Raw genomic sequence first — 26,624 nt, 5'->3', positions numbered from 1 at the left:
ACTGAAGATAAGCATTGGAAACAAGGCAGCCAATATAGCAGGATTAGGAATAAAAGGGTGATCGGGTTATCCCAGTTTGGTGGAGAAGGAGACATTAAGAGCTTTGCACTCAAGGTTACTTCTGTACCAATACTGACATTTATTTGCATGCAGGGTGGCTTCCAAAGGTCTCCCTTTGCTTGAGTCAATAAATGACAATTTACAGCCAGAACTGGGAGATTTGAGTGAGGCAAACAGGTCAGCAGCAAATTCTGGTCCTTCTCCATCCTCCTCCTCCACACCAAAGCAGGGAGCTGGCCAAGATGGTACTATAGCATCTGTTGCAGTGGGTAACTTATGTTCCTGCACAGATATTTCCTCCACCAAATGCTATAAGCCTATTTTTACCCTGTTCAGCTTGGGTTTATAGCACATCCAGGCTCCTGAGCTGCAAGATGCTGTGGGAGGGGAGAGGACTCGGCACCTCGCAGGAGAGCCTCGCGTCACACAGGAGGGAGCTGCTGAGCCTGGGATAGGCATTTTATACATCAAAAATAAACCCGTGTATCTCCATTGCCATCTAGTCCTCTCCCACACACAGCTGTTTCACTTTAAATCTCAATTCAATGCGAAACTCGGAGAGAAGAACTTGAAAGAGCAAAGTATGTTATCGTGCACAGGCAGTCCCGAAAGCAGTTAATAAGGGAAATAAGATTAATAATTTATCCCTGAAGGCAGACTGCAGATCCTTATCCCTCCTGCCCTTCAGTGAGTTTTAGAAAACCCTATTAATGTGCCTGGTTCTACAGACTCCTCAGCAGCACGGGCTGGACTCCACAGCAGTTCTCTTCTGCTCTGTTCCCACCCAGGCAAGATGGCTGCAGCTCCGGCTCTCCCCTCACCATGGCCACATTGGATCCATCAGCACAAATGTACCTGCACAGCATCACAGCATCCCTGCTGCTTTACCTCTGGTTTCCTCTTGATCTATGGACTCATACCAGGGCCAGCGGTGCAAACACATAGATACAGGATGCCTCTCCCAAACTATCATATTCAATAGTCGCGTGTACATCAACCCCTCAGACTCTGGTCATCTTGCTTCTACAAGAACAAAGACCACTTTGTGGTACTCCCCATTCTCCTTCTCTTTTCCATGAAGAAGCAAGGGAATAGTTACTCAGACCATGAAAGTGTCCCTAAAAACCACTTACACACCGTGTGGCAGCCACCTGGGAGCTGTTGCTGCTCTTACCAATGTACCACAGCAATTCCCTTCCCACACTGCTACTGCCCATGCAAATACACTTGAGAGGCCCAAGTTCATTTCTTCATGTCAATGCCAACAGCTTCTGTGCATCCATTGTCTCAAAGGGATGCAGTGACAGTGTTGGGGAGCCATCATGTCACAGGGCAGGGAACCCTCCTCATAGAATCAGACTGGTTTGTGTTGGAAGGGACCTTAAAGCTCATCCAGTTCCAACCCCTGCCACGGGCAGAGACACCTTCCACTAGAGCAGCTTGCTCAAGGCCCTATCCAATTCATATGATTAGTTACTGCTAATGTATTCTGGTAATTTTTCATTAGCTCATTGTTCCAGTTAAAGTTACAGAATTAAGATTTATTTTGTTCCTAAATCATCCACTCCTATCACAATATGAAGCAATATTTACTCCTCTGTGTTATTTACTTCTTAGGCTAAAGCCCTCTGAATGAAAAATGAAAGCAGCTACGGATATCAAACAGGCAATTATCACAATCAGGGAAAAATGAGTATTTCAAAGTCCCAGCCTGCTGTGCTGCTCTCCAAATCCTCCGGCTCCAACTGTAACCATGGTGGTGGGAGCAAACTTTCCAGATGGGAACATCTGTCTCTCATTTGCCACAGGGAAGAAAACACCAGGAAGATGAATGGCTCCTGAGGCCGTTGGAGCCCAGACACAACACGGACAAAAGGGATGGACCATTTAGATGGAGACTTGGAGCAGCAGCTCAGCATCAAAGATTACTGGTTTTCAATAATTATTTGGGGGGTTCTACACACAAATGTTATGCCAGGAAAAAACACCTTGAGTTTCACTTACAGTAAATGCTATGTATATACTGAAAGCAAGAATTGAGTTAACCATGCTGGTATGAATGCCTCTTAGTGACAGGCCAAGGGGAATGGCTTTAACCTGCCAGAACAGGGGAGACTGAGATGAGCTCTTAGGCAGAAGCTCTTCCCTGGGAGGGTGCTGAGGCGCTGGCACAGGGTGCCCAGAGAAGCTGTGGCTGCCCCATCCCTGGCAGTGTTCAAGGCCAGGTTGGACACAGGGGCTTGGAGCAAGCTGCTCCAGTGGAAGGTGTCCCTGCCCATGGCAGGGGTTGGAGCTGGATGGGTTTTAAGGTCACTTCCAACCCAAACCAGTCTGGGATTCTATGATATGAAATACGTGATTCACTCCTCTGGGGTCCAGAAAGTAAACACCAACTTTACTCCAGAGTGTAAAAAGTGACCCCCTATGTGGGAAGCTCTCAGCTGAAAGCCGCGCTAATGCAGGCTCCTTCAGCACTGTCAGCCCTGAGAGTCCCCTCCTCTTACAAGCATTCTTTAATTTCTGCTGCAGTTCGGGGAGCCCAAGTACCAAGGCTGGAGGCTCTGCCCCTCCAGCCACCCCTGCACACACCACACAGCCCAAATGCAGGTGTTGGACACTGACGGAATCATAGAGTCATAGCAGCAGCCAGGTTGGAAAAGACCTTTAAGATCATCAAGTCCAGCCATCCCCCCAGCACTGCCAAGACCACATGATGCTCATTTCTGCCCCGATTCAGCAGCACTACAAATGTGCATGGTGTGCAAACCATGCTCTGCACTTCAACACCAAAGCCAGCAGCTGCACCACCACTCCACACCCAGTATCAGCACAGCACGGTGTTCCTCCCCATCACTGATGCTCCTCAGCAGTACTTCTTCACTGTAGAGGCACCCATTACAGAAATTCTGACACCCTTCTTATTTCTAATTAGCAGCTTAGTTCTTGAAGTCTATTCAATACCCACCAGTTTTATTTGATGTAAGAGCAAACAGAGAAAGAGCACCAGCCTGTTGTACAGGGTAACAACATTAAACGTAGTTAATTCTGAAACAGGACCTAAGTGCTGGAGAAAGAACTTCAGAATGGATGCAACTGCCTTTAGACTTTTGCAAACACCAGTTTTCACAGAATCCCAGCCTGGTTTGTGTTGGAAGGGACCTTAAAGCTCATCCAGCTCCAACCCCTGCCACGGGCAGGGACACCTTCCACTGGAGCAGCTTGCTCCAAGCCCCTGTGTCCAACCTGGCCTTGAACACTGCCAGGGATGGGGCAGCCACAGCTTCTCTGGGCACCCTGTGCCAGCGCCTCAGCACCCTCCCAGGGAAGAGCTTCTGCCTAAGAGCTCATCTCAGTCTCCCCTGTTCTGGCAGGTTAAAGCCATTCCCCTTGGCCTGTCCCTACAGGCCCTTGTCCAAAGCCCCTCTCTAGGTTTCCTGCAGACCCTTTAGGCACTGGAGCTGCTCTCAGGTCTCCCCTTCAGGAGCCTTCTCTTGTCCAGGTTGCCCCAGCCCAGCTCTCTCAGCCTGGCTCCAGAGCAGAGCTGCTCCAGCCCTCACAGCATCTTCGTTTTAAACCAGCTTTATGCTAAACCCTGCTGAGATATAAAAAAAAAGTAATTTCTTACCAAAGCTCTGTAGGTTTTACAGAACACCTGAGCACGGCAATTCTGGGAATGGAAATTATCTTCCTGCTTATGCTAAATGAGGTAAACAAAGCTCCAACTTTTACAGGGGTAAAACTCTGGGTGACCCAAATGAGGATAACACAGGGAGCCAAGCTCTCACTTCTGAAAGCAGTCTCCACCTTCACAGAGGCTTTGGGACAGGCTGTAGGAGGTGATTTTATCTACAGGCATCAATCCTTTCAAACCTTGCATTGCTGGCCACTGAACAAGCACCTCCACCCTTCTCCTGCCCTCCAGATGAAACACATTCACACCGGGCTCCAGTTTGTTACCTTCCTCTCCAGCCCAGCAGCACCAGTGGGAGAGCCCAGGGAGCCCTGTTTAACTGGCGGCCTCTTGTTGCTAATGAGCTCTGAGGGGCTCCCCACAGCTCCTAATGGTCAGCAGAAATGCACTCACTGATGCAGATGGGTTCCAGGGCAGTAGAGATGCTGGACCAGGCTCCTAGGAACAACCCAGGCCACCAGCGCAGGTTCCCATGAAGCACCAGCATGGGGCCACTGCTGCAGCCCTCACTGGGCTCCTCTAGTCACAGGTATGGGTCTGGAGAGCCTTGGGGAGGCTATAGGGTTGTCTCACCCAGGGAAAGTGTTCCTGGAGAAGTCTGGTTGCTCTGCAGCTTCTCTGCAGCATGCTCTGCATAAGAGCCTCTCACATGGATGCTGCAATTAGGTGTCTGAGCAGGCACATCATCATCAGTGCTTAAAATCCATCAGGAAGTCCTCAACAGGAGAGATTTAAGCCACAGATTCAGCTGACCACCACCCAACAAGGTCCATTTGAGAGCCTGGGACCCCTGCCTCCTCTGCTGCCCTTCTTCATTCCTTAATGAGGGCTCAGAAAAGGGGAACCTGCAGAAAGCCCATCAGCAGCACTGATGCTGCAGCACTGTTCTGCTGCCAGTAAGGCCACAGCTACAGTGATGCAGCCCCCTTCTCCATGTGCTGTGCTGCTCCAAAGAAGCCAGACAAGTGCTGTGGGTCCAGCATCCCCAGGGAAACCACTCTTCCAACTCAAGCACCTTCCCAGGGGATTTCTTTTGGGTCCTGAAGCTTCCATGCTGTGAGTCTGGTTCATTCCTGGAAGCTGGGGGCAGAAAACAAGTGATGGTCTATTCTGAGATACCAGGGCAGTGACCCTTCTTTTTCACTGCCTGGTATTTTATATCCCAGCTCTTGGTTTCTGTAGGGAAAATAAAGCTGTGGAAGAGGAGGGAATTTTCTAGCCAGTTCTGTACGAATCTAGCAGATGTCAGAAGGACACTTTCTGGGTCAGTGCAGCAAATCCCTTTGCTCAACAGCTTCCCACCAGACACAGAAACATACAGCCCACATAGGGCAGAGCCATCCCAGAGCATCTCAGAAGTTCACACAACACAAGATAAAAGGGGAATAGCCTGAAAATCATTAAATAAGGAAATAGCTTCATTTAAAATAAGAGTATGGATTCAAAACCACCACAAATGCTCCATCCCTGGCAGTATTCCAGGCCAGGCTGGACACAGCTTTGGGTGGCATGGTCTAGTATTAGGCATCCCTGCCCATGGCAGGGGGTTGGAAATAGACGATCTTAAAGTCCTTTCCAACTCAAATCATTCTATAATTCCTCTTCAAATCACCCAGGAATTGAAGATGTAAGAACTTGAAACCTGGTTACTAAAGATGCACAGGAGGAGGATTAAGTTAGAAGATTTACACCAACAATCTAAGAATACATCCCTCTCTCACTCCTCCATCTTCCCAAGCCCTGCTGCTTGACAATTTGGTTCCCACCACTATAGATCAACCTAAAAAAGCCACCACTGACCTCAAAAACCAGCCAGCACTGAGAAAATGTGCATTTCTTATAGCATCATGAACAGCAGTGAGTGTGTGGGGATCTGAAGCTAATGGGAACTGGTGCAGCAGACATGGTGTCTAAGGGGTTAGGGTATCCAGCAAGTTGTAAAAATCAATACATACAAGACAGGAGCAAAGTATCAGCACCAGCAGTCCAAGCACCAGCACCAATAACTGCTAAATAACAGCTTTTTACAAAGCAAAGCTATTTCTTAAGGAAGGGAGAAGATCTAAAGGCAGAAAACCACATTTAATCCCTAACAATCACTTTGACCACAGAGAGGCACAAAGAACACCAAGGACACCCAAAGCTATTACTAAAAGCTTAAATTAAACTAGGAAAAAAAAAAAACCCAAAGTGTTTGTTAAGCACAGAGTAGGTTCAAGTCCCGACCATCTGGAGAAGGAAGCAGTCCAGAAGCTCGTAGTCAAAGGGCTACTTTAGATGAAAACAATGGTCCTTTCTGCTAAAACCAAAACAAATTCAAAATCCACCCCCAAACAAAGCACTAGCCAAGTTCTACCACATACCCAAAATGAAGTAAGCAAGGAAGGAGACAGAAAACAGCCCTCCTTGGGGCCCTGAAGTCATACCATTCGCTCTGTTTTCCAAACATAAAGCAGAGTCCAGCAGGGTGTCTCCCTTCTCCAGATGGAAGCTGAAGAGCAGGAGCTCACTCACCAGCAGCCAGCTCCAGGGCTAAAGTTACACCAAACTTTATCCAAGAAATCAAGGAGGTACATGGAAAAGAGGAACTTGGGAAGTCTATTTCATCCCCATTACTTGCAACTTCCTACAAGCGCCCAAGTCCAAACTTGAGGACCACAACCACCCCTCGCCCCATGGCAGCTTTACTACTGCAGCCCGCGCACTGATGCTGGCAGTGCTGCATCACCACCCATCTTTCTGCCCCATTGATGTCCCTAAGGTAGCCAAGACTCACTTATCACACCACGAAGCAAGCTGGCATTTCAGAGATCATGCTTCATCTGCTTGGGTGCTACGTACATTAACTGCTGCCCAGCTAATAGTCACTCACGATCAATGACACATATCGAGCCCTGCCAAAATGACAATTCTGCTGCTTAAAAATCCTCACATCACAACACAAACTGCTCTTCCCCTTTGCCCCAAGCATGAGTAAAACTTTCCACTATCCCACAGAGCTGGAAACACAGGAACAATGCATCTAAGGATAGGGTTTATAGGTGTTTAGGAGCCTGATGATGTAGATGGACACCTATATACCTGTAAGAGCTCACACAAGCAGAGCAGCTCCTGTAGAGCCCAGGCATGGAGAGATGGGGGTGCACAGGAGAGCCATTAAAGCTCACTACTCCTTTGTCTCTTCAGGGAACAACCCCAGCAGAGATAGATGCACAGCAGTAACTGCCTCTGCTGTGCCTCCTTCCACTCACTCTAATGGGCAGCAGAGGTGGAGATTTTCCACGGATAACCTCTGGAGGTTCAGTGATGCACAGGGACCATAGAGTGAAGGTGTTGGCTCAGCTGCTGATGCACTTGCTTTCAAAACATCATCAACACAGCACAGAAAAGACTTTCCAACTCATCATTCTCAGGGTTGTCCTCACCTAGTTACCAGCAACCTGCAGCAGCCTACTCACCATCAGCTGGAGTATAAGGGAAAGACAATGTTAAGCAAGAAGCATAACCACCAAGGTTGCAAGCCCAAGAAACAGAGCCCACACCACAAACAACAAAATACCCCCTAGTAAAGCCTCAGGTTTGTTTTAAGCTGCTGTCTTCCTCCCGGTCACAGCAAAGCCTGTGACACAGTGCCTATAAATTTCCTGTAATGCTGCAGCAGTGAGCAAAGCCCCATCTGTGCCTGGGCACAGGTGAGACCTCACTAGCGTGTAAGTGCAGGCTGCCTTTCAATTACACTCACCAGCCCATTAGGCAAATGAGCTTTGCATACAAGAGGATAGCTGGGAAGTCAAGAAATAGGCCCTGTAGTAAAATATGTTTTCTAACCTACATGTCCCTGGGAAGATGTGGACAGTGATTTTGCTGTTCTATCCAGGGCCATGTGAGGTGTTCATGTCTTCAGCTTTCTGCTCTTCTCATTGGTGTGGTTTTGAGGATGGTCTCTCCACCATGCAGAACTGAAGCCAGCCAATGACATCTGCATACCCTGCATCCCACCTCCCAAAAAACATGCTCATTCATCAGCAACAGGACAAGGGAAAATGGGTTTAAACTTAGAACAGGGGAAGTTCAGGTTGGATGTAAGGCAAAAGTTGCTCCCTGTGAGGGTGCTGAGGTGCTGGCACAGGGTGCCCAGAGAAGCTGTGGCTGCCCCATCCCTGGCAGTGTTCAAGGCCAGGTTGGACACAGGGGCTTGGAGCAAGCTGCTCCAGTGGAAGGTGTCCCTGCCTGTGGCAGGGGTTGGAGCTGGATGAGCTTTAAGGTCCCTTCCAACACAAACCAGGCTGGGGTTCTATGATTTGCAGGTTCTGCCTTGCAGTAGGGTTGATGGAAGATTAAAATATTACTGGCCCCAGTGAACTGATTCCATGAAACTGATTCCATGGGGTTTCAATAAATAAACTACTCACCCACAGAATTATCCCCAGCACCCTAAGGCGGCGCAGCAGCACATGCTGCCCAGGGGTATGGGATTACACTGGTGTCCCATGTCACCGAGGACATTCATGTGGACTCAACAGTTCTGCTCAGGTGATCCTGAAGAATTAAGTCTGCCTGCATGTCCGTGTTCTTTTCCCCTGGCGAGTGTATGCAAAACAGAGACAACCCAGCTCCTCTCCCAGGATCCAGATGGCACTTGCAAACCTTGTCTGTGTATCAAATGTTGTTTTTTAGATCAAGTGTCCCTGGTTGACAACACAGAACTTCACGATGCTATCTTTAGAGAGGCTTCTCTGCAAAGAAACACCCTTGGAGCATACGTTACAAGGAATATGCTAATGTGGCAGGGTGTTTTCAGCACACACAAATGGATCTTGTTTCTGGGAGCTCAGATACCCCTGAATAAGCTGAGCCTGGCTGAAGATGAAGGGTCACCCAGCTCCCCTTTGAGCACCAAGTCTCTACAGAAAAGACACGTCAATGAGTTAAGGTTGTAGAGAGAGGTTAATGTAGACCATGGGAGAGATGCACAGCAAAGTCTACTCACACACCAGAACCACGCTCACCAAAAAACCCTACTCAATGAGTTAGAGTAGCTGAAACCAGCCAAATCCAAGACTTTCCATTCCCTCATTTCTCCTACCGTTTTAAAGATTCCCATCCTACTTTCTTGTTCATCCAAATGCAAGGGGCTGATAAGAAACCAGTGGTTTTCATCCTCAAGGTTTTAATTTCCTCCTCCAGATTTCATGTAAAGATAAAGGAGCACATGCAAAGTAACTTTTTTTGTTTGGGCAGTCCCTTAATAAAGAATAAAACTTTGAGTTTCACAGTCCTGTTGTTCCTCAACATAAAAAATAGTAGGAATTGTTCAAAGTAACACTACCACCCCCAAAACCCTCGCACCCCGAGTTGTTTCCTGTGCTCTTCAGCTCCAAGAGCAGGACTCATTACCCGCATGTGTGTGCCTCCTGACCTGTACACACTCCCACTTAACAGCAAACCAGGATTACAGAAGCCAGGAGAAGACAAAGGTGGGTGCAGAATCAGCAAAGGTCACGCTGCTGCTCATGCCCAGGATCTGGAGGTGACACCACTAGCAGCGAGGTGGCAGAAATAACCCCTGCCCGCTGCTGAAAAGAACATTGCGGAACAGTGACATCAGGTAAAGCAGCTTCTCCTGAAAAAAGAAAGCGATCCAGGAGGTAGCTCCTTCCATATTGCAGGCGCGCACAGTAAACACCATATGGCCTGTTAATTTAATTAGGGAGAAGAAACCCCCTAAGTTTGAGATTTGACTTTGAAGGGTTCAAAACAAGGATGAAGAAAATCGCTCCAGCTATTCAATCAGGCTGTGTTGCTACCTTCATCGACCCTGCTGGCCTGCTTTAGCTGCACAGGACCTCTAAGGGGATGGGCTTGAAGTCTACAACCAGATGTGCACAACCTGCACCATTTCAGGGTGGTCCGTACCAGGCAGAGAAGCCAGGACAGGTCTGTACCAGGAAGTGCAGTGAATAACCAGAGTACTTCAGTTAAACCCATCTCCTCAGATACCAACCAGATTTCTGTTGTAATCCTTCTCATAGACTACATTGATGGGTTCCACCCATCAAGGCAGGATGTTCCCCAAGGTGCAGGTCAATCTGACAAATGCCAAAGAACCAGTGCTGAGACAAAAAGTCTCAGGTCAAGTCCATTCCATTTGTATTCATAACCTTGAGGTCAATCAGCCAAGCCTCAGCCATTCCCAAAGACTCACTGCAGCATCTACCTTCAGAGCAGGAACAGGGACTTTTTGACTAATGGAGCTGTTATCCGAATAAAAGCTCATTCTCTGTTTTGAATGTGTTTTCCATGTCCTCTTCCGAGGAGAGAAGAGCACATCTAGGATCTTTCCTAGCTGGAGGTTTGCATACATATATCTGTGCCACAACAGGAGACTGTGGCACTGTTGTCATACTGGAGCGCCCTCCTAGGTGCTCACCCTCCAGCACTGCCCAGTGCACCACTGGCAGGGAACAAGACATATCCCATGGAAATGGCTGCTGGGACACAAATAAGAATGCAAAGACACAAAATCTACTGGTTACCTATGAACAAGCCTCAACAGCTGAGGCTTACGGGGCTTTTCGATGGGCTTTCATCTTCAAGCAGCCTGCCCAGGCCCAGGCAGGAGCACGCAACGCCTTGGTCATGGTGCTTGGAGCACCATCACCACCCAGCAAGCTCCTCTGTCAGGAGCCACCAGCACAAACCTCATCAGCTACAACACTGCAGCATAACCAAACTCCTGGGTGGGCCACTGTCATAAGGGAAAGCCACTGATTCTCCATAGAAGTATACATCTCAACCAACCAACAGAACTCTGTCATCTAAGCTGTTGGGATAGAAGCACAAAGAAAAGCTGTGCCTGCTGCCTCCAGTGCAGAGATAAGCTGCCACTCACCCCATGGCACAAAGCAGGGCTGTGTGCACTGGTCCCCTTGCCACAGGACATGACCCACCTCGATGGAGATGCTCTGTGCTCTGCAGAATAGGTTCATGTTCAAATCCTAGGTAGGGCAGCAGGAAAGGTCCCCCTCCTCTCTCCTAACTGCAGCCCATCTCACCTTGAGGCAAACCCACTCTGCCAGAAGAGATTTGGGGGTTTCCTGCAAGCTGCTGCCCCACTGATGAATTGTACCAGGAGAAAAAGCCCCTTGCTCCTAGAAGGTTGTAAGCACAGCTGCTGGGGAGCTTCTCTTTGGCTCCTCTCAATAACTGACCACACTCACAAATTAACAACCCACTTATTCAATTACTGCTCCCTTTCTCCCCAGACCCAGGTCGGGATCGTGTATCCCATTAACCAGCGCTGCAGCAAGAGCCCAGAGCCCAGTTTCCCATCTTCTAGTAAAAAAACCCCAACCCTACCCCAAATTACCCAACATCTAAAGCCCAGCAGACTCCTTCCTGCTCAGCAAGAAACCCTCCTCTCAGGACACTGCAAAGATTTCATTTACCACCAATTGCCCTCTGGTTGTTTTACATTTATGGGGTGGGCACTGAAGAAAGGAAGCAAGCAGGGAGAGGGTGTAATTAGCTCTGCTTGGAAACCGTTCATCCCAGTTGTAACAGCAACTGGAGCCTGTCGGGGGCTTAAGAGAATCAGGGTTTTGTTCCTTGCTGAAGTGTCTGTGCTGGGTGGGAGGGAGGGAGGAAAAAAAGGGGAGAAAAAGAAATATATTAAGGGGAAAAAAAATCAATAAGTGGATCGTACTTCTTGCCACAAGCCCATATGGAAGTAATCAAGCACAAGGGTGGCAGCTGGGGCCAATAACAGTCACCTGCAGTTGAGGGACATGGGGGTTTCGGATGGGTTTTTAATGCTAATTTCCTGCAGGAACAATGCGGGAGCGGCAGCCGAGGCGGGATGAATAGGGCCCAGCGGGAACAATGGCTGCACCTGGCGCCGGGCGCAGCGGCACGGAGCCGGCACGCGGCCGCGGCACATCTGCTGCGCGCAGCCCCCGTCCCCCCGCGCTGCGCCCGCAGCCCCGGCTCCAGCGCACGGTGCCGATCGCTGCAACAGGTTGAGAGGGGCTGGGGCGAGCTCAAGGATGGGGCTCAGCGCTCCTGCAGGCTGCAGTGGGGCTGCAGGGACAGGACAAGGGGTGATGGGTTCAAACTGACGGGGGAAGTTCAGGTTGGATATGAGGAAGAAGTTCTTTATTGTGAGGGTGCTGAGGCGCTGGCACAGGGTGTCCAGAGAAGCTGTGGCTGCCCCATCCCTGGCAGAGTTCAAGGCCAGGTTGGACAGAGGCTTGGGTGACATGGTTTAGTGTTAGGTATCCATGCCCATGGCAGGGGGTTGGAACTGAATGACCTTAAGGTCCTTTCCAGCCCTAGCCAGTCTATGATTCTATGATTCTTGGGTTGGTTTTGGTAAAGAGATGCCTTTGAAAGGGACAGATATGCAGCATCCCACCATCAGGTTGTGGCATCCTGTTGCTGGAAGGAAAACTGACTCTTGGCTTTGCAGTTTCCTTAAGACTGAAGAGCAACAGAGCAGCGGATCTGCAACAGTCCTGGTTCTTCCTGTGAGTGTCCTCCTTCAACAGCACAAGTCCTGTTACGGACATGAAAGACTGGAGTCCTGCACGGGAGCATGCCAAGGAAATTCAATACACATTATTGTAAAACCTTAAGTTTGCCTTGCAAAAACACCACTGCCCAGCCTAGTAAAAGGCATGATTGTTACACTTTAAAATGCTTTGAAATGACTCCTGCCCATTCAGACAGGAGCCACCAACACACAAAGCATCACTAAGGTCAAGGCCCTGCCTTGGAAAATTGTTTGCAGACCCAGGAGCAGAACCCAAAGCCCTCCGTGCTGTACTTCAGCTGCAGGATCATCACTTACCAGTGCTTCCTGGCTTCTCTCCTGCTCTAAACAAAGGGTTTTCCATCCCTTCCCTGAATGCTGCATGAATTAAGACAGTCCCCATCATAAAAATAGAAGTTGCCCAAGCTCCCAGAGACCTGCAGTGATGCTGCCCCCAGGGACTGCTCTGGAGTGTCTGTCAAAACACAATCCATACCTAGCTTCTAACAAGCAGTCGGATATGGAAGCAGTCACTAGATGCTAGGATAAATGCAAGCTTACAATCTAGCTCAGAACCAGTACAGATAAGCCAGCTCTTATTATGAGAAAAGGACCCAACAGGCAACAGATTACGACCATCTCCTGTTGGGGTTTAACCAGCCTGCGTTGCCTTAAATCTGCTACATATGCCCAAGTCCTCAAATGACTTTCTTCAGCTCTCCAGCACCACTATAAACATCGCACATAGACGTCAAACAAATCTTGTGTTTTAGCCAAACCCTAAAAAAAACAGAGCTGGAAAAAACAAGAGGCCACCTGGCTCACCCATCCCAGCGAGAGCCGTGGGAGCGCGCTGCCTCCTGCACGCTGCTGCTGCTTCCCTGGGTCAGTTCGGGGACCAAAGAGCTGGCTGCCCTGAATATAGCTCCTGAAACACTCTTTCCTGCTGTCCCCCTCCAGTGATCACCTCCACAAGCCAAACTCCACTGTGAGCAACGTGTGACAAAGCTCTGTAAAGCAGCAGTCTAATACTTAGGGACTCCCAGTGATCTGACAGACAGGGCAGCAGCAGAAGTGAAAACCTGCTCTCCAGCAGACACTGGTCCTGCAAGATTAAGAGGAATAAAAGCAGAAGGGAAAGAACAAGCCAAGAGCCTGCTCCACGTTCATGTGAGCAAAGCTCCCTTTGCTTCTGGCTTCAGCAGGTTGAAACGAGCCCCTGCAAAAACCAGCACATTCAACTTGCAAAAATAGCAGCAGCTCCTTGGAAGTGAGCAGGGGCCGTGGCTCCAGGCCCTGGGCAGAGCAGAACCTGACTTGGCAGCACGGGTTTGGCCTTTTCACTAATAAATGGAGTTTCTGCTCTTTTCCTTGGGGCATTCCCTGTGTAACAGACTTCTCAGATTAACGATTTATCCTCCCTGCCATTAGCGACTCTGCTCCTTCCTCAGACCCTTCAAATTCTTCCCTTGCCTTCCCGCACTTCCCTGTTGGCAGGGTTTGCTGTACCCCTTCTACCTTGGTTCTTACACTGCAGTCTCTTAGGTTTGCATAGTTGCAGGTTTCTCTACGACGGAGCACGGCTGCCCCATCCCTGGCAGTGTTCAAAGCCAGGTTGGACATAGGGGGCTTGGAGCAAGCTGCTCCAGTAGAAGGTGTCCCTGCCCATGGCAGGAGGTTGAGGAGCTTTAAGGTCCCTTCCAACACAAACCAGTCTGATTCTCTTCCTCAGACACAACCACCCCTCTCACCTGAGCACCAGCTCATCAGGCACACCAAATCCTTTCCAAAAATAGGGAAACCTGAGAAGAAAACCCAGTTTCCCACAGGGCTTAAGTGAGACACTGTAAATCAGCTATTTCGTGTCCAAATCCTGCTGCCCTGATGCCGGCAAAACTTCCGTCTGCTGCCTCAGAGCCCAACCTGCACAGAGACAACAGGAGCAGATGCTCCAACATGCGGCGTTCCCAAATTCAGGAAGTCTTTGGGAGAGCTGCACAGAGGATCACAGCTCTCTGCCTTCAGAGATCATCACCCTCTGTGCAGCTTGGCTGGAGATCTGCTGGGTTTCATTACTCCTTTGTGAGACAGAGCTGCAGAGCATCAGGCAGCACACACTCCTCCTGCCTCCTCTCCGGGCTGTGAGGGATGCTCAGGAGGTGTTTGCCATGCTGTAGAAGCAGACTTAGAAGAGCTGTTTTTTAAAGCCTGTACCCAAATGCTTGTGTGCTGCAAGAGAAGGGAAACCTGAAGGTGGCACATGCAGGGGCTGAACCGGAGGAGCACGGAGCTGCAGCCCATGCAGCACCCTGCCAGGGACCTGGCCAGGCTGCTCTCCAGGCTGCTATCCCTGGGGAATCCCTGTCACTTGGCACAGCAAGAACTAACCTGGACAAAGCAACAGCAAAGTGCCCCAGATGGAATCACCCTGCACCAGCCTAGCAAATACTCCTCTCCCGTTTCCCAGCCTGACAGCAAGTGATCCTCAACCACATTTTAGCTCCCCAAACTTTGAGTGCTGATTTTGGGGCACCTCCCATGGCTGGGCAGGGTTTCTCCAGCACATAAAGTGGGCTGTGAGTACCATCACATAGGAACTAAGGACTGAAGGGGGGGAGAAAAAGCCAGTAATATCCCAGAGAGCCAGGCAGCAGCAAACACGCAACAGAGGGATCCCTACAACAACAGGGATCCCTACAACAACAGGGATCCCTACAACAAGCCACCCCTGAGAGCTGGAGGAGCAATTTGAGCCACTGAACCTTCCCAAAAATACCAGGGGAGGGGGGATGTGCAGGTTTAAAATACACATGAGGACCAGGAGATTATAATGGAGTAAGTGAAAATACAGCAGCCTGCATCCCGACAGTGGAAATATATAGGGCAGGGAAGTGTGTTCCAGTAGCACAAAATTGATCCAAGAGATTTAGATGCTGGTAGCATCAGTTGCTGCTCAAGGAGCGCAAAGACAAAAAAGGGAGCAGCAACCTCTGCCACAATGCAGAGGAGCACGGAAAACACAGAGAACATTAAGGAAATTTGGGAGCTATGGAAGAAATCCACCTCTGCAGATTCCACACCCCCCTAGCTTCACTATCAGCAGGCAGAAATGAGAGTAAGGCTTGGTACAGCAGAGAATCGCGTTCTGCTAAAACACACAGACCCCTTCCTGCTTTCTCCCATTTCCCCAGCACATGCTGAATCCCAGCCTTCTGCGCACGGGGAGGTGGGGGGGGGCAGAAAATACAAATCAGGAAAAGATAATAATCACCCATTCCATAGCAACACAGAGGAGCTGTAACGCAGCTCCCCTCCGAGAGAGTTGAGTGTTTTTTCAGCTGCAGAATCTATGCATGCCGCCGGCTCCTCTATTGAAGTTTCCCCCAGCAGAGCCACTGCAGAGGACGGCAGGCAGGGATGGGAGGCTCCCACCCTCTCCCTCTACCTGTGCTTAAGGTTGAGGCTCTCCCTGGACCACCAGCAAAACCCACGTTGCTGTTCAAAGCTCCTCGTCAGCAGCTCAGCATCCCCCCCACCCCCGAGCATCCCCACTGCGCCTTACCCAGTCCCCTGTAACAACAGACCCCTCTCTGCTTACCCTACACAGCGAGGCTGCAAGGATCCAGCTGCCGGTGGATACACCTATTTTCTTTGAAATATAAAGCAAAAGGGCTCTTCTCCTCCTCCTCCTCCTCCACTCGTGATCTTCGAGCGCAGCCGGAGCCCAGCCTGCCTTCTCCTTTCATTAGCTGGACATGTGTCAGGTCCCGCACATCTGCGATTTCTCACTGCCTGGAGCCGCCTGTCCGATTCCAGGGAAACACAGATGGATCCCAGATGGGAAGGTCCTGCCAAACAGACCAGCTCTCCACCTTGCCAGAATACCCAGCTTAGAGGCACACACCCTGGGCTCCCTGCCTGCTCCCTGCCTGCGCCGCTGCTGCCAGGCTGCTCGCCAGCTGATGTCACCAAGCACACACCTACCAGCGCCTCGCAGCCCGCCTGACATTAACTTGTTAAATACATGGGATTTGTTTATGGCCGGCAATAACAGCGAGAGGAAAGGAGGGTTTCACCAGCACGGGTCATCCCCAAACCCACTCTGCCTTTACACAGCGCTGGGTGCAACCCAGCCTTCATCTTAGCCCTCGATTTCGAAATCTGGATGAGCTGTTGGCTAAAGGAGGGAATTAATCCTGTGAAGGTTTCCCCCATGCACATAAATCTTTGCTGTAAAACTCGCCTCCAAGCCCCAGCGCCAGAGTCTGTGGCGCTGGAAAGCTGGCATGTGTTAGCAATTAGAAGCAACAACAAGATAACAAGATACTGATGTTGTGAGGGTACCAAAGGAGGACTCGAAAATTCAAAAGAAGAGCAATTAAATGTGTAACATATTACTGGGATCGAAGAGGAAGTGTTCAAGGAAAATGTAAATCTGAACTGGTTTATACAGCGAGTAAACGCCACCAGGGTTCTCACAGCAGCAAGAGAGGCTCAGGACACAAACCCACTAGCCAGCCACATCTGAACCATCTCCCCCTCCCATTAACACCCAGCTCTGCCACCTACAACCCCCTGGTCATTCTGAATAGCTGCTCTCCGATGTGCAGTGTGAACAACAGGTATTAACTGGAGGCCCCAGACTAATCCCATCAGCCCAGCACCATTCACCACAAGGCGGGTGCTGGGGAAACAGGGATTTACACAGCGGCATCCCTGGCCATGCAGATGGGGGTCCCTGGCTGGGACTGCATTGGAGAACAGGCAATTTCTACAGGGACTGCCCAAACCACGCTCCAGGCTCCCGCAGAACCCAAGGAGGTTTGCATTTGCCCTCTGCTTGCAGACCCTGCACAGGCACACAGAGCTCAGGAGGGATTCACTGCTCCAGTCTGTATTTGTATGTTCAGGTCTCAATAGAACTCTTCCCAAATCTCTGCAGGCAAAACCACCTCTCCCTCTAGCTACTTTTTGTGAACCAGGGACCTTGCCCAGACAGTGAAAACCTCTCGTGACCCAAGCTGAGGGATGCTGATGCTTCAAAATCCCCCAAAATCACACAAGCTGATCTCCACCATTGGTGTGCAAGTGATGGTCCATTTACTAACTCACAGACAGCAAAACCCCTCTTTCTATGGCATTCCCAATGCTCTGGTAGGCTACTGCTAACTGCCAAGCCATGTCCATAAACCCACAAGTACCGCCCCCCGGCATCCCACCCAGCCCTCACCCCTGCTTCTCTGCCTCTTACTCCTAATGAGTTTATGGTACCTCTGCTTCCCTTTAGGAAGGGAAAAGGCTGTAAAAGGAGGGGAAAAATAAAAGTGCTTTAAAGGAAGTATTAAAAAGCATTCTAGGAGCAGGCATGGCATGTGTTCATGAGCACATGGGCCACCATCGCCTACCCCCAGCACAGGCAGGATGCTGGATGGTAACTGGGGGGAGGCACTGGGGCAGCAGTTATTCAGTTGTAGGAGCACATGCAGCTGCTGTAGCCTTGGCTGGATGAGCACCTTGCTCTGAGAAGGGCAGGATTCACAGCTACCCTCCCACCTCCAAACCTCAGTGAAGAGCAGCAGTTTCACACACACTGCACTTCAAACAAGATGAATCTCAGGCAAGTCTCAGCACACGGATACCTGGGGCACCTTGTGGAGCGATGCTGCGGCTGGGAGCAGGCAGATCCCACTCCTTCCTGCACCCCAGGCCCCGCTGGCAGGGCTGCTGGCAAAGCACATCAGTAAAACATTTCAGTTCAGTTCAGCTCGCGGGGGCTTCTGACACTTGTGATGGAGGTTGCGCAAAATGCTGCAGCTCTCGAGATTTCATAAGCTTGAAATGGAAAAATCATCTCTGAATTACACAGACAATGAGGGAGACGAACCCCAGCAGCTCCACGAGCACCAGAATTAATGAAGTTATTTTCCTATAGACTGGTGTGTCATGGTTTGTGCCCCGGCGCCTCGCGCTGTGCGGTCCCCAACAGGAGCCCTCCCCAGCCAGGGTCAAGCCTACAGTGATGTCTCTCATGTGGATTCTCTGATGTCTTGCAAGGGGCAAGCTCATGTTGCAGCTTTGTCCCCAGTGGAGATGTCACCAGGCAGATGGACACAGCCCTGGGCTTAAGACATTAAGCATTCAGCATCAAGCACTGCTGTTCCTTGCCCCAGCATCACCAAACCAGCCTGAAACCAGGCAGTGAATTTAAAAGCTGAGCACAAAAAAGGAGGGGAATGTTGTGTGACCAAGAGAAGATGCAGCCTGGGAGCTGCCAGGTCTCTGGGTCAATAATCATTAGAGAAAGCCCTCTTACAGGACACAGGAAAGCCTGAGATTTGGAGGTTTATCTGAAAGAGGTAATCAGCCCTACGTGTTCCCTCTCCTTCTTTTTAAATCCTATTCTAGCTTAAGGACCTCAACAGCTTGTAAATGTTTCACTTTGCATAAACAAAAGCTGTCCCCAACTATGACAACTGGGTTGTAACTCCCATTTGTCAAACCACGGCCAGATAAATCTTCTCCCTGTTTTTACAACCTGAAGTAGTTTAAAACATCAAAACATCAGGCCACTGAGTATTTGATTATACTTCACAATGATTTGACTTTATCAACCTTCATGAAACTGTGGACACTTTTTGCCATGGTGTCCACAGGCCAATGTCTACCAAACTCCTAACATCCTCAGGAAGGAAATCCCCACTTCCGGCTAGAGGGGCAGGAATATGCCAAACCTCATGGCTCACCTTGGAGTAAAGAAGATATATGTGTGGTTTTGGGCTCTCAAGGCATAAAAATACCTAGGTGGGGACACCTGGGTGCTCTTGCTAGTAGCCACTGCAAAACTGCCTTTGAAAGGATTGTGGATTGTATCTTAAACATGAGCCATATGCCTAAGCTCATCCAAACCATGACCCATCCCTAAACTCACCACTGGCAGAGGCCCACGGAGCTACAAGCAAGCCAGGAGAAATCCCCTGGCACATCCATGTCCTGCTCAGCCACTGCCTTTGCAAACAGAGCAGAGGGAAGTACAGGCAATGCACTAATAGAAGACACCAAGATGCATCATCTACCAACCCCCAGCAGCACCTCTATACAACCAAGAGGCCAACCTGCCCCCAGATATGCATTGAGATAGATTTTGTAATCCAGACATGGCCACTAGGGTGGAGGGAAGGAGGACTGCAGGCAGCACGGGGCAAGCTGCTTTCCCCGGCTCGCCGCATTAATCTGCTTCTGCTTTCTTCTCCTGGGAATGTTCCATGGAAAGAACGATGCAAACAAAGTTTGAACACTGGGAGCTATTGATACCTGCTGCTGAGTGTGGTTTCTGAGGAAAGCGAGGCAATCTGAAGAATTTTTCCAGTTTCCAGTGGAATTTTTATGCCTATCACAGCCCACGGCCACAGCAAGCACAAGAGACCTGAACCCCTTCTGATTTCGCTGCTGTTCCACCCATATTTCATGACATGCCACAGCTTTATTTTTGTGCCTGCTGGGTTCTTACCTCAGAAAGAAGCTTCCCTCATACTCACAGCATCTCTGGAAAGCTTTGCCTTTTTAAGCTGACCACTTTCCATCGCACAGAAGAATAAATCCAAATGCAACCAAGGCAGCCAAAGCCATTTATCAGGCTAAGTGGAAACCATAAATTCATGCTAACTGGAATCTGATGGAAACCCATTGGGATCCTCCTCCAGGCTCAGGTCTGGCAGGAAAGTCAAATATTTTATTGCCTTCTTTATGCCTTACTTACAAGTCAGTGGAGCCAAGAAGGGGCTGCTCCCTTTGAAGCCACACTGCTGGGGTTGCAGGGCAGGCTCATTGACTTGAGTTCAAGCTCAGCTGACAGAGGCAGGCACCCACCCCCCTAAACAGAGCTTAAACCTCTCCATTCCTGGCAAATTTATCACATTTAACAAACATCCTCTTTTCAATACAGCCATGATTTAAGTTAGCACATGGGAGATGATGCTAACAAGCTTAATTTGTCAAGTGAATCTAATCACATTGCCTCCTGAAGGAGGAGGAGTGCTTGGCTTTTGTGCCATTGCAGTCCTGCCCAGGGAGGGGGGAAATGTATTAAAAGTTGATCTTAACTGAGCTGGCAGAACTTACACCCAGGAAAACTAAGATCAGACATTGCACTGGGAGCAAAGGTGCAACAAGGAATTAAGCACAACCTAGAGAAACTATTGAAACTTTACTGGTTGTCACACCTAAGCAAAACTGACTTTATTCCTGCTGTATGTGTGCATATGTACAGAAAAACCACCCAGGAATGGATAACTTGTCAAAAAATCCCCTCCAAGACAATAAACCAATTCCTAAACCTAACACCCTTGCTCTGATGAAAGATCCAAGCCTCTGGAACTGCCATGGGTATATAAACCAAACAAAGAAAGAGGGAAAAAGTGAGTAATCCTGTTTGGAGAGCCCAAAGCCCAGCCTGCAGAGGATTAAGCCTAGTCCAGCAGCTCTGCAGCTTGACAATATCCTCCAGATCCAGCAGTGCTGTTTGATGACAGAGGTTTGTTCCAATACACGCACCCACTCCACTCCAGTTGTAGTTTCAGGCACACTTGTCTTTCCCTGCACAACACCCAAGTTGGATTGGGAGCATTCCTGGCTTTGGAAGCAGAGCTGATGGAGTCTCTGCTGTAGCTGCCTTGGGCACCTCCCTGCTCCTTCAGAAAACCCACTCACCTGCCTACAGCTGACATTTCTGTCCCAGTCCTTACAGGGTCAGACCTTTAGCATGTGCTTATGGTGCAAACAAGCTCTGGAAGCAGAAATCCTCCCTTCTGCAGGTGAGATGATATGATTTGAGAGCTGTGTCTCAGGTCAGAGACCATTCTGGGCTCCCAGTACTCTGCTCACCTGCCCTGTGGAATATCATTGACAACTAAGACAGGACATGTTTAAACTTATCAAAGCAGGACTTGTCAGCAGAACTTTGCCTATAAGAAACCTGGAGAGGGGCTTTGGACAAGGGCCTGTAGGGACAGGCCAAGGGGAATGGCTTTAACCTGCCAGAACAGGGGAGACTGACATGAGCTCTTAGGCAGAAGCTCTTCCCTGGGAGGGTGCTGAGGCGCTGGCACAGGGTGCCCAGAGAAGCTGTGGCTGCCCCATCCCTGGCAGTGTTCAAGGCCAGGTTGGACACAGGGGCTTGGAGCAAGTTGCTCCAGTGGAAGGTGTCCCTGCCTATGGCAGGGGTTGGAGCTGGATGAGCTTTAAGGTCCCTTCCAACACAAACCATGCTGGGGTTCTACGAACCTGTGGTTTTGGTCTCGTCACAGAGAGAACAGCATTTGCAATCAGAACCAGGAGTGATAAAATGCCTGGGATGGATCCACAACCCGTCTCTACAGCAGGGTCATTACTCCTCAGCTCATTTCCTGCACCTCCCTCGACCAGTGACTTCCCTCCTGCAGGCTGTGGCTTTTCCCGTGATAACAGCTTTTCCTTCTTTATATTGGACTCTTAAAGGAAGCTTTTTCCCCACCTCATCCTGAGCTTCCCTCCCCTCCAGTCCCTGAGACTGCAGCATCTGGGAGTGCTCTTGGGTGCTGGTACCGCATGTCATTGCCCAGCCACGTCCTAGCATCACACAACTGAAGGAGTTATTTCCTCATTCATGAGTTGTCACTAAGCTGGCACCTTCATTCAAAACATCCAAATTTCTCCAAACTACAACCTCTGATTAAGACACTTCAGTCAATCCTCAGTCATTTTGTTCCTTTTACCCAGCAAACCCACCCCTCCAGGACTGGAAGCAGAGCCTTCCACTCAGTGCTAAACCTGACCAGGATTCCCTTCCCTCCAGCCCCACCGAACAACCAAACCTCACGTTTTAAACGGGTTGTGTGTGTGGGGAGGGGGGTTATTTCTATTTTCCCAAACATTTTCCTTTGCAAAGCCCACCCCTGCAGGCTCCTGCTGCCTGTGGCCTTTTGGACCTAAGAAACGGTGGGTCTGAGGCAAGGACAAGCAAAGAGAGAAGGCAGTGCAGCCCCTCGCGCCTGGCCCGGCATTCCAGGGCTGCGCTCCCGGCTCCACCAAGTCTGATGCAGGAGCACTGCTGGGAGCGATTAGATTGCAGCAGCAGCACCAGCGCGGCCACCCAGGCGCAGGCAGGGCGAGAGGCTCCGCTGACACGCGGCCATGTGCCCGGCAGGCGGAGCGGCTGCGGCTGCGGCTCCGCTCGGGGCAGGCAGCCAGGGAGCAGCGAGGGGAGAGCAGGGCTCAGGCCGGGAAGGGCTGGAGCTCACCCCTGCCCTCCGCTGACCAGGGTTAGGGAATGGGATGCTGATGGAGAATTCAGCCTTTGTCCATATCTTCCTTGTAGCCTGTCTCTTGCTCCTCGTTTCCATGTCCTGTATCCACTTCTCCCTTTCTATTATCTTTCTTCCCTTTTCACTACCATGCTTAACTTTGCCTTGCTTCTGCTTCCACCATCTCCCAGCCCCTCACCTGCCTCCACTTCTCTGATAGCACAGAGAAGCCCCAGCATTTCCCACAGCTGATCCTGAAGATCAGCATGTTCATACCTAACCCACAAAAGCTCAGCCACCTACAATCACAGAATCAACCAGGCTGAAAAGCCCTTTACTCTCATCCAGTCCAACCATTCCCCAGCACTGCCAAGGCCACCACTAACCCATGGCACTGAGGCCTCTTCTCCATGGTGTGTGAACACTTGCAGGGACAGTGACTGCAGCCCTGCCCTGGGCAGCCTGTTCCAATGCCTGAGCACCCTCTGGGGCAGGAATTGTTCCTCAGCTCCATCTAAACCTGCCCTGGTGCAGCTTGAGGCCGTTTCCTCCTGTCCCATCCCTTGTTCCTTGGGAGCAAAGCCCAGCCCCTCCTGGCTCCATCCTCCTGCCTGGCTGTCTGGTACCTGCCTCTGCTGCCTACACAGAACTAAAGTGTGCACCAGCCTCAAAACCCACATGGAATGAGGAACCACGTGGCTGTTCTGCATGTGCTGCTGCCACTCCTCCCACCGAGCTGTGAGCACTCCTGTCTTGGTGCTGGGAGGCATAAGGTAAAACAAGGCAGAGAGGAGCCCCCAGCACCACGTGGGATGAGCCTCATGAGCTGCTGCTGCTGCATGAAATGCAGAAGAGTGAAGCATTAGGCATGAAAGGGGAAACCCAACAACTCGGGTGGGTTGTGCATCTACCTCTTGGAGGTAGAAATAACAGCAAGATTAAGTGACATGGGTGGTAACGTGCAAAGTCTTCTAACAGCTGCCAGGATTTGGTGTGCTCAGTATCCAAAAATGTCTGGTTTGGATCTAGGATGGAGTTAACTCCCTGAAATTAAGGATTGGATCTGTGGTGGGAGAGGCAGGGAGAAAGGGGAAAACAAGCAATAAAGCATCATTTGAGAGTCATTAGGGCTTTGTGATTCTCCAACTGGCTTCTATTAGGATTGCATCTGTATTTGGGTGCGTAAAGAGGGAAAAAATAAAGGGAAAAACTCATTTCCAGAGGTGAGGAGCAAGGAGCAGGATCACTCCTGTGCCTCTGCACTTCCACTGCCCCTGGGGTGCCCAGATGCAGCTCAGGGAAGACCAGGCACAGTGAACAAGGACCTGTTATTTTATTACCTTCCTCTCCTGTCGGAAGCAGAGCCTATTTGCAGATTTACAGCTTTTCTCAACAGGAAGTTCATGTTTACAAGTTTCCAGGGAAAGAAAAGGCAGCATTCCTGTCCTATGCAATAGCTTGGTGGGACGCCGGCTCACGTGGGAGTTCTCGCATTGGTATGTTAGACAGGAATGAGTCTGAGGCATGTAAAAACACCCAGACAAAAGTTAAAGCTATGAAAAAATGCAAAGGCCAGAAAGAAAACAGTAATCCAGCAATTTGGTGGAAAATACACAGCAAGGCAGCACGGCCACGTCTGGAAAAAGACTTGTGCAGCATCTGGGATTCACACTTCAAAGGGACAAAAGAATTTTAAGAGGATGAAAAGCTATATTCAGGCACCAACATGAATTTTTCTCCTCTGCTCCAAATCTCTGGTCATTCCCATTACACTGTTCCTCCAAGGGTCAGCAGCCAAGCTCAGCTCACAGTCACACCAGGGTGGCCCCATCCCTCCCAACAAGCGCACACATGGGACCATAGCGCTGTCTGGTGGTGCTGCTGGATCCACTGGCACCCACCAGGATACATCCTCCCCCCTGAGCATAACCCCAGATCAGGCCCCCTCCTCTCTGCAGCCACCAGTGACCAGAGAGTTTGAGCAATGGGGAAACCACAGCCCATAACCAGAAAGCAGAGACAAGCTCAGGCAAGCAGGAGGCAGAAACAGCCCCATCCTGTGAAACCCGGATTTAAAACTTTCCCCTTCCATATGGTTACTAAAACCACCAAAACTAAACACAAAACCCAACCCTCTTTCACAACTTACACAAAACAAGGAGCCATCAGGACAGCGAAAGGTCAAGCAGCCAGTGATCTACCAGGATGCCAAAGCACCATGCGCACAGCAGCAAACATTTACTGAGGGCACGTTATGCAGTTTAGTCAATACAATTACAGGGCACCGAGGGTGGTTTTTGATCCCTGAGCACACACTGGTCCCAGGGAAAGTTTCTGTCTTGATAAATGACTGTTTTCCAACAGAAGAATGATTCAATCAGAAGATTTGTCTGAGACAAACTCATTCAACAGAACACAGCAGGTACAGAAAATCAAGTCTCAAAGAGACAGCTATTTCCTAGAGAAACAGCAAGAGAAAACCAGGCTGACAAAGCACACAGGGCACCCACCCTTGAAACCCTCTAGGATTTAACATGCTTGATACCAACCCAGCTAGAGAGAAAGCTGTAACTGCTGGAGGCACCACATTCCTCCAGCACCACCATGTCTGTACCAAACACTTTCAGCCATTGCTGCCCCCAGCACAGATTTTGGGTGACCCACCTCACCCAGAGGTGCACATCTCCACTTGCTCCTTGGCCATTTAAGTGCTTTCCAGCAGGAATACAAATGAAATTCCCAGTGGAGTCAGAGGGATGGGAGAAAGGAGTCATGCAAAGTTCCTAAAACTTATTTTTCCAATGTAAGTGCTCAGGAGAAAACCATTATCAAGCAGCTTCCTGCCCTGGAGCCAAGCATTTTACATCCACTTGACACCATCCCTACAGAAGGGGACAGGAGTTATCACATCCCTTATAATTTCTATGCAGCAGAAAGGCAGACCTGCTCGTCCCTGCTCCTCCTGGCAAGCTCCTTGTGGAAGCAGAGTGAGTGCTCAGCATGCTTGCTCACTTCATGCATGCTCAGCACCCCTGCCCCAGCCTGCTCCCACTGACCTGGTGGGAAATAACACTGCAAAGCACTTGAGACAGTTCAAAGAGATTTTTCAATAGACTGAAAAGAGCATCACATCAAAGAAGTCAGATGTCTTCCACCCCCTGCATTGGATGTACGGGTTCAGGCAACTGTCAAGACTAGGAAGTCAAATGTCTGTATGTTGAATTAACATGAACACGGGGAAAAAGGAGAGGTCAAGAATTACTTTCAACGCAAACCTCAGATTTACTGAGCATGAAACTTCAACAGCTGTAAAAATCTTGATTTCCTACACCATGAGTTATAAAAAACCCCAATCTCAGTGGAGACATCTTAATTTCAAAAAGTAATAATAAAAACCTGCAGCAGGAGATGAACAAGAGAGATCTGTCAGCAAAGCTGCTCCAAAGTGGAGCTGGATTTGATGGCACAGGAGGTTACAAGGCAGCACTCTGGAAAGAGCTGATTTGATTTGGCTGTTTTGCTACTGGAAGAAGAAACAACAAACCCCACCGAGCACACATTTAGCTCCTCTGCATTTCGGTGCCTCAACACATTGTTGAAGCCGATGTGAAGCCATGTGTATCCTGGTGATCCTGCCCAGGTGACCCAGCTCCACGTGGGGCTGCTCTAACCTTTCCCAGCTGTGTTTTGGTGACGGTCTGACCGTCTCCACGTGCTGCTGCAGATGGAGCAGCTGCAGGGAGAGGCAGACACCTGCCTGCGGTGCAGGGGAGATCAGAGACAGCAGCTCCTGCCCTACTTAAGGCTACAGCAGTATTTGGATTGTAAATGCTGTGTTTGGGGTTAATAATCTGGTGGCTCTGAGCCCAAGTCACTCAAAATGCTGCATGCTGAGGGAGTTCAGCCTGGCTCATTTATGTACAGTTAATGTCCACAGCAGCTCTCCACTGACCAGCCCCACAAAAACCCTGAAGGTGTGCAGGAGATGAGTGACAGATACACACTGGTCTTACTCAGGGCTTAGAGCACCATGAGATGCCCCAACCATTACAGAACCCCAGCGTGG

At 49.9% G+C, this 26,624-nt stretch overlaps 1 protein-coding gene across 4 annotated transcripts in view; it reads right to left on the bottom strand.

Annotated features, from left to right (window-relative positions):
• Positions 1 to 26,624, bottom strand: part of CBFA2T2 (CBFA2/RUNX1 partner transcriptional co-repressor 2) — a 62,054-nt gene that overhangs the window by 23,801 nt on the left and 11,629 nt on the right. The window contains exon 1 of one of the 4 annotated variants that reach the window (XM_031047645.2): positions 15,880 to 16,229. The exons of the other annotated variants lie outside the window; for them this stretch is intronic. The gene's annotated coding sequence lies outside the window, so the exon portion shown is untranslated. Of the gene's footprint in view, positions 1 to 15,879; positions 16,230 to 26,624 lie in introns of those variants that run through there. 4 annotated transcript variants of the gene reach the window in all.

This window comes from Melopsittacus undulatus, chromosome 10 (genome assembly GCF_012275295.1).
Source record: "Melopsittacus undulatus isolate bMelUnd1 chromosome 10, bMelUnd1.mat.Z, whole genome shotgun sequence".
Classification (NCBI taxonomy): Eukaryota; Metazoa; Chordata; class Aves; order Psittaciformes; family Psittaculidae; genus Melopsittacus; species Melopsittacus undulatus.
The sequence above is the reverse complement of the archived record's forward strand: the minus strand, read 5'-3'. Positions and strand labels throughout refer to the sequence as shown.